This window comes from Callorhinus ursinus, unplaced genomic scaffold, assembly GCF_003265705.2.
Source record: "Callorhinus ursinus isolate GAN/ISIS: 27379988/994484 unplaced genomic scaffold, GSC_fseal_2.0 scaffold3, whole genome shotgun sequence".
Taxonomy (NCBI): Eukaryota; Metazoa; Chordata; class Mammalia; order Carnivora; family Otariidae; genus Callorhinus; species Callorhinus ursinus.
The window spans coordinates 86,327,274-86,334,914 of record NW_027397065.1 but is presented as its reverse complement, the minus strand read 5'-3'; the positions used below and the strand labels follow the sequence as shown (position 1 = coordinate 86,334,914).

Below are 7,641 nucleotides of genomic sequence, written 5' to 3'. Positions count from 1 at the left end.
GGAACGATGTAGAATTCTTGCTTTGGGAATACAGGTATAATCTTCATCTCTCATTTCCACGTTTGGTTTGATAACTGAGCAAGTTTTTTTGCACCTTCAACATAAATTAGAAAAACGAAACAATTTATTGGCTTTTTGAAAGGGATTCAGAAGCAGGTATTGTACTTTTCAGAAAGAAAAACAGAGTAGCTAAAAGTCTGTATGCACTGGATGAGATGAATGATCCTTGGGCTAGTTTCAGTCCTTTATTTGTTTCCCACCTGCCTCCCCTGCCATGAAGAACAAAGGAAACCTGCTTCAGTTAGAATCTTTGCAGACACTTTTCCAAGTCTCACACCTATCCAGGTCACTTCCTTCCCGAGTATGCCAGGTGTTCTAGCAAAGTATTTGGAATTTACCGTAATTTTTCAATCTTTATAAGTGCCTGCTTTAATGAATGTTTCCAAAGAATTATGCCTTAATTAGTTTCTGGTATGGGCAACAACACTGCTTACAGAGAGAGGAGAATGACAAGCCCAAATTGTATAAATTTTACCCAAATCTTCTTCGTTACTCAGCACAGTAATATTCAGTTGTAATGGGATTGTTCCCCATCAGCAGGCTAACTGTTGCTAAAAATAGGCTGTCTTTCTTCAAGCAGAAGGAGCATTTTCCCTGTTTATGGGATTAACTGGCTTAAAATACCAGTTCTCATTTATCCAAACTTAGAAGAGATGGAACTTGGGGTGCCTGGGTAGCTCAGTCTCTTAAGTGTCTGACTCTTGATCTCAGCTCATGTCTGGATCTCAGGGTCTTGATCTTAGGGTCGTGAGTCCAAGCCTTACCTTGGGCTCCACTTAAAAAAAACAGAGAGAGAGAGATGGAACTTGTTTCAATTAATTATATTGTTGAATTATAACTGCCAAGGTTTGTGAAAGGACACCCTCTTTTTCTTCTGAGAAAGGCCCACCAGGCCTGGATCTCATAATGTATTCTGGTCTCAGGAAAGAGAATCAGAAACAGATTGTTTTTTCCTTGGGGGAGAGTTGAAGATCTAGGAAGCTAGGTGGGGAGAAGCAAAGTGGGAAGTGAAGCCTGTATGTGCCTTTCCCCGTGCTCCATTTTTTAACCAAATGTGGGGCCATCAGATGATCTTTAATATAAGGTGATGATCTCTTTGGAACTGCGTGTGTGCCGTGCCCTCTTCAAACTCATGCATTTACTCCCTTCAGCTTCTCTCTCCACAGAAGACTCAGAGCACTTGAGGGAACAGATCTTGGCTTGAACCACACCACCCATCATTTCATCCCCACCTTTGGGCATCATGGTGGAATGTTGTGGGATTCCTAACTGTGTGTGAATATGTGAATGCCTTGTTCTGTCTCGTCTATTTTTAGATTATCTCTAGACTCTAGAATAAGAGTGGGAAAACCTCCTAAACGCCGACCCAGGACAGTGTTTGAGCAGAGGGAGTTGGATAAATGCATTATCATGAAACGTTTTCTAAGGAGCTCATAGACATTAAAGCGATTAATGATGACTGAGCTTCTCAGCAGGGGTTTGAAGATCCCTGCGTTTCCTCCAGGTGAAGGGAAGCCTGCAGACACCGAGGCTGGAGACGAGAGTACTCTTGGTGGGGGTTTGCTGAACTGGGTTTAAACCTGCCTCTGTGCCGCACCTCCTGGGGTCTTCAAGGAAAATTAGGGGACTTCACCACTTTCTCTCAAACTTTACTTCACACTCAAAAACTCCGCTCTTTCAACAAAACAGATTCGTGGGACTTCCAGCAAGGAAGTAAACAGAGAAAGGAGGATTAAAAATATGGAGAAGGTGGCAAGGGAGAATGGATGCGTTTTGAGGTGCTCGGGGTGAAAAGGGTCCTGCATACACTCTCTGAAAGGCTGTTTGGCCACCTGCTGCCCAGTGACAAGATTTTCCTGGTGCCTTGTCACGGCCACCGCCATCCCTCTCTCAGGGAAGGGTGAGGTGTGGCCACCAGGGGGCGCATGACCTCGGAGGGCACTAAGACCCTGTAAAGAGCATCTACTGTAAGCAAAAAACTGGGCATGCTTCAAATCGGAGGGGTAGGAGAGGAAGGAAATTGAGGAGGAAGAGAACTGTGGTTGGGCATTTGCTGAGCGCTGGAATGTTACCCTTCTCCTGACTTTCTGAGGAAGGATGGCCTCTGAGACCACTATTGTTATGAGTGGTCTCAGAGGTGACTCTCTTTGGCCATCTCAAATCAAGCCCACGTCCATTACGATCAGAAAGTCATAATTCAGCAAAGTCTCTCTGTGCTCTCCGGTGAGACTCATTTTCAAATTTTAGTAGAAGCTTTTCAAACTAGAGATGAGCACTTACAATTCTGTGTACTGTATGAGGAATACTTTCACAAGGGTTCCTTTCGGACTTTATTTCTTCTGTTACACTTTTGGCAGCTAGTCTTAAGAGCTCGGCACCCCCCAGAACACACACACATTTATCCAACACCGTCCTGTTTGAGCCCTGGCTCTGACTGGGGTTGCAGGGGTGAGGTGAGAGCTTCAGACTCTTCCGAAGAAAATGTATGCCAAGCTGGTTAGTGAGAGAATATCCTTTCAGCATCATTTTCTGTTTTGTTGTATAAACCAAATCATATCTGCTTTAAAGATAAACCAAGCGTAATTCCAGAAAAATAATAGTATTTCAGATATTATTTTAAGGACAAGTTCCTTTTACATTAAATAGCTACATTTACGCAGTCGAGATGCTCATTTCTTTCTTCACAAGCTGGGCGCCAGGAGACACTTTAAATGGAAATTTACATTATATATTTCAAATAGGTCCAAAAAGGTACTTTAAATCGTATTTCCATTTTATTTTTTTAAGAACGAAGTAGACTCTAAAAAGAACTGGTTACATAAGCATTGTGTGAGAATGTCTAAGTAGCAGAATGGATCTCTGTAAATACAAAGATTCTGAGAAACAATCACAAGAAAGAAAATTGTGGTACAACACTTACTTATTTCACACACTTTCTAAACTGACAGCCAAACGTAGGTTCTTCGTGGAATGCTTTAAAATTCTAATTTTTAATAAACTAGAGATACTCAGAATCCAAATTGAATGGGATGAACATGGGATCTGGGTGATATTTAAAAACAAAACAACTCTCAGATAATGTGCAGCCAAAGCTAATAACCTCCTGCACTGTCAATGTATTCAATGGGGAGAGAACAGATATCCCCAAGAAGCTTAAAGAAATTATTCTTCTGGGACTCTTTCAGCACTAAAGGACATCCAACCTTCCAACCTTCTAATAGGAGAGAGGGCTTTAAACGGTGTAGTCAGCCTGTGTGATCTGGGCAAAATACAGATTTAAAAAAAATTAAAAATTAATTATTTTATTCCTTGGGGTTAAGAACAGTTTAATCATTATGACATGCTTCACTATATATTTTTACTTTATTATGTTAATTTTGGCCTCTTTATTAAATGGGCTCTTTCAGCTTTTTAGCCAATTAAAAATTTTATATACATACGAAATTCCACACTTTTTTGTATATACATATGTATATGTATACACACACACACACACACACACACAGTTGGCCCTTGAACACAGGTCTGAATTGTGCAGTCCATTTATGCGTGGATTTTTATTTTTTATTAATTCAGGACTGACTGTAAATTGTCTCTTCCTCATGATTTTCTTAATAACATTTGCTCTTCTCTAGCTTACTTTAAGAATAAAGTATATAGTACATACAACATAAAAAATATATGTGTTAATCGACTGTTTCTGTGACTGGTAAGGCTTCTGGTCAACTGTAAGCTATTAGTAAAGTTTTTTTTGGGGGGGGTGTCAAAAGTTATATGGAGATTTTCAACTGCAGGCGTCAGCACCCCCAACCCCTGCCTTGTTCAACTGTGTCTTGAACAGTTGAGAAAGAGAGAGAGAAAGAGGTAAGGGGACCGTGGATATTGCAATATAAAATGTGGCTCTCACTTAACAGAGGTTTTCCCGGCTTAGGCATCTTCTGTGTTCATGCTGATAGTCAGCAGTTCATTCTAGAAAAACCTTGTTTTAGGCAAGAAATAATGGAATATGGTGTGCTGGAGAGAAGATGAATAGAACTTAATGAATGAACCATCAACAGTACCTGATATCAACCCCTAGTAAATTAAAACCCTGGTTGGCTTTCCTGGTCACTTAGGTCCTGTTGCCCACAGAAATATTTCTAACACGTGTTTACTGCATCGCAGAATCATCGTGAAGCTGTGGGGGGGCCGGTCTTGGCCACCACTCTAGAGGCCTTGGGATCAGAAGAACAAACAGGAGCTTGATTGGGGGTTTGCCCGGAAGGCTGGCCAGTCTGACTCTGATGAAACCTTCAAGGAGCTGTAACGCCTTAGCACCTCTGGGGCCAGAGGGAAGTTGAGGCAAAGAACAATCCCACTGAATTGTTTCCTAAATGGTAGGATTTATTTCAATGCTCACATACAATTGAATGAGACAAACTATTTACATAAAACATAAGTACAAAAAATATAATACAATTTATACTGTACATAATCAGGATTCTCTTCTTTTGTCCGAAAGATGTTGGCAGATAGAGATGGTGTGGAGGGGACGCTATGGAGGGAAGACTGCACTCTGAGCGGCACTCAGGATCATTCTTCATGAATTTATTGTTTAATAAATGATGATGAATTGGTTTGGATTATAGCAACTGGCAATTCACCAAGAGCAGTGAGCACGGCATTTCTCCTTCTGTAATAACAGCTCATTTTATCTTATAAATATGTTTGCTTTCCTCAGAGTTGGGACCTGGAGCAGGTGTGTGTTGGTTTCTGCTGATCGGCGGGTAACCCCCCCATCCCGCCTCTTCTCAAAATTTCCATAATTGATCCAGCATCCCACTCATGAGCTCCCTGCCTGGGATGCCACAATTGGTATCTCAAACTGATTTTTGAAAGCAATGTATCTGTCAGGTGTCACTGAACAACATTCTTGGATATAGACCTGGACAGCTCTCAAGTGAGCATTTAAGACCAATGAACTGATGAACAGAAAACATAAAAGTGAAGACTACTGGAAATCTGTATTACACATTTCTAAAAATAAGGTTTTTGTTCAAATGAAACCTTGAAAACCGAACGTAAGGACAGAAAAAAAGTGCACCCAATGGCCCAGTGAAGAAAGTTCTGGCAATTCACGAGGATTCCAACAGGGCAATCGAAACTCCAGTTCCTCATTCAAAGGAAGGGAAAGGCAAATGCTACCCCATCTAAAAAGCCCCATTATGATTGATACTTATTGTCTTTTAAAAACTAATTTTAAGGTCAAGAACTTTCTGCAAATTTCCCAAGGGCTCTAGTTGGCTTTGGAGAAGGTTCAGTGAAAAACTGAAACAATCTCAAATACATTTATTTTGCATCACAGAACAGCAACAGCAAATTAACACAGAACGAGGCATTTAATTGCATAACATCTCCATAAGTCACGTCAAGGGGCATAACACACAAGCTTTGTTACCCACTTTTGAAGAATCCTACACTGGACCAAGTTTGTGCGTTTTCTTTGCAGATGACGTAGAGTTTCAGTGGTCAATGGAGGTGCTGGGGTTGAAGATTCAAACTGTGCTTTCTTTCAAAGGGCAGAAGTTCAAGTTCGATGTTGGCCACAGTCACCGTATAAGAAAAAACACCTTTAGCAGAGAAAACACCATTAACTTTCTTAATCCAAATTAAGGTTGACAACTTTGTGTACTTGTAAGTAGTACTGATGTTGGCTTAAAAAAAAAAAAGTGCACAAAGTTCTAGGTGGTTCTCATTCCACTCAGTGTATCTGTACCAGCTGTCACCAGCCTGATTTTGCTCCATCTGTGGACTTGCCTGAAGAGGGACAGTAACAAACACTCTAACTTCAATTGGCAGCACATCGGCATCCCTACCACAGACCAAACCCTAAGGTGTTTTGTGGAAGATGTATAATTAAAGTGATGTCACTTTCTGGAAGGCTGAGACCAGAATAACCTGAACTTGGAACACACATCTGCCTCTGTTCTGGTGCGACATGCTCTACCCAGCGGGGGCAGACATCACGTCTAGGATGTGCTCCTTGGGTCATTTTCTATTCCTGAGTTCAAAGAGACATATAAGATTTTCTTCAAAGTGCAGCCAATCAATCCTCTGCTTTGAACTGGACAAGATGAGATGATAAATCATCATCTCAAACAAGGCACTGGCAACTTTTTATAGGGAATTAAACTATCTGCACTTACAGGGGATGGAGAACAATGCTTTTTTCTCAGTGACATGATAGAAGGACAGTTTGGGAATTTCCAGAATCCAGATTTTGCTCCCAGCTCATATTTTTCAAGCATTTGAACCAGTTTGAACTACCAGTTGAACGACCATTCACCTAACATTTGAACTATTTGGCATTAAGTTGCCACGAAGCTGAAAAAGAAGAGGGTCACTCACGTTCCAACCACTGGCCTCAGATTTCTTCCTAAATATAAAGAGATGGAGTGGATGGCATTGCTGGTCCAAAATGTTGGTTTAAGAAGTGCCACAAGAGTGGTTTTCTCTCTCTACTTTGTTCCTTTCTGGTTTTAAACCATCCTTGGCTAGTCACCCCCAACACGTAAATACAGTAAAACCTGTTTGTTTGAACAAAAATCGATTCTGACTCCGGTCATGGGTAATAAGCTTGATTGCTTTTGATGGCAAAACGAATATGATGTTTTGCAAATACTACAAGGCAGCTTACATTAGGAACTGTACACTTGGTGTCAGGCTCTGAATTTCGTTTTGACGATGTTCTAAGTAAGTCCCTGTGCTGTGTAAGCTATGTTTTCAAGAGAGAACAATCTCCATTCCTGATGCTTTTGGAACATGTATCAAATCTTTGCTAATGCGACATATGATAGATGAAAAAACCTTGATCCATCTGCTCCCCAAAATATGTATAACACATCTTTAATATAAGTCCATTAAAAAATGGAGACAGGATAATAAAAAAAAATGACAGAATAGTCATTATAGAAATCCCTGCCAATAATCCAACATTGCATCTTGTTCATTACTTTTCAGTTTCCAAAGGGAAAAGCAAGGATTCCAGCAATTTATTTCCCTGTATTTTATCGGGTTATCAAAACAGAGAATAGGAATACCTTGAGTATGTGTAGAGTTACAAAGCATCTTTCAATCAGTTATTATTAATGACCTCAATAGAGGAGAAAAGCAGAAATAGATTCCATGATGGTTTCTGGTCTCCAAATCTTTGATCTCTGAATAAATGGCATTCCTTTTTGTGTATTCCTCTGGTCAAAGTGACAGTTACTTTACGTTCTCCCATTTCACACCCATTGCCCAGAGAAGCCAGGCGCTCGGCATGGCTTTATTTTCTGACAATAGACAATCATAGGTAATCAGATCTGCAATGTTGTGTCCACATATTCTCACCAGGTGACAAGAATGGCCATGACGTAATGGAGACATGAGAAGGGATGAATGTATTGGGCATGCCAATGCAATCCGAGAACTCCACTTTTGCCTCATCTTAAAAAGAAGAGCAGAGAGTTTGCGTGTGAATTGACTTAAGGTTCTCATTGTAATTCCCACCTTCGGGAACACTGATTATCGGAGCTGGAGGCTTAGGGACAGTCCTGCTCT

At 40.7% G+C, this 7,641-nt stretch overlaps 1 protein-coding gene across 15 annotated transcripts in view; it reads right to left on the bottom strand.

The window, feature by feature from the left end:
• Positions 1-5,373: 5,373 nt before the first annotated feature.
• SEMA5A (semaphorin 5A) overlaps positions 5,374-7,641 on the bottom strand; it is a 478,910-nt gene continuing 476,642 nt past the window's right edge. For 10 of the 15 annotated variants that reach the window (XR_012377654.1, XR_012377655.1, XR_012377662.1 and 7 more), the window contains one exon: positions 5,374-7,527. The gene's annotated coding sequence lies outside the window, so the exon portion shown is untranslated. The remainder of the gene's footprint in view (positions 7,528-7,641) is intronic. The other 5 variants (XR_012377663.1, XR_012377665.1, XR_012377666.1 and 2 more) reach the window with 3 other exon arrangements.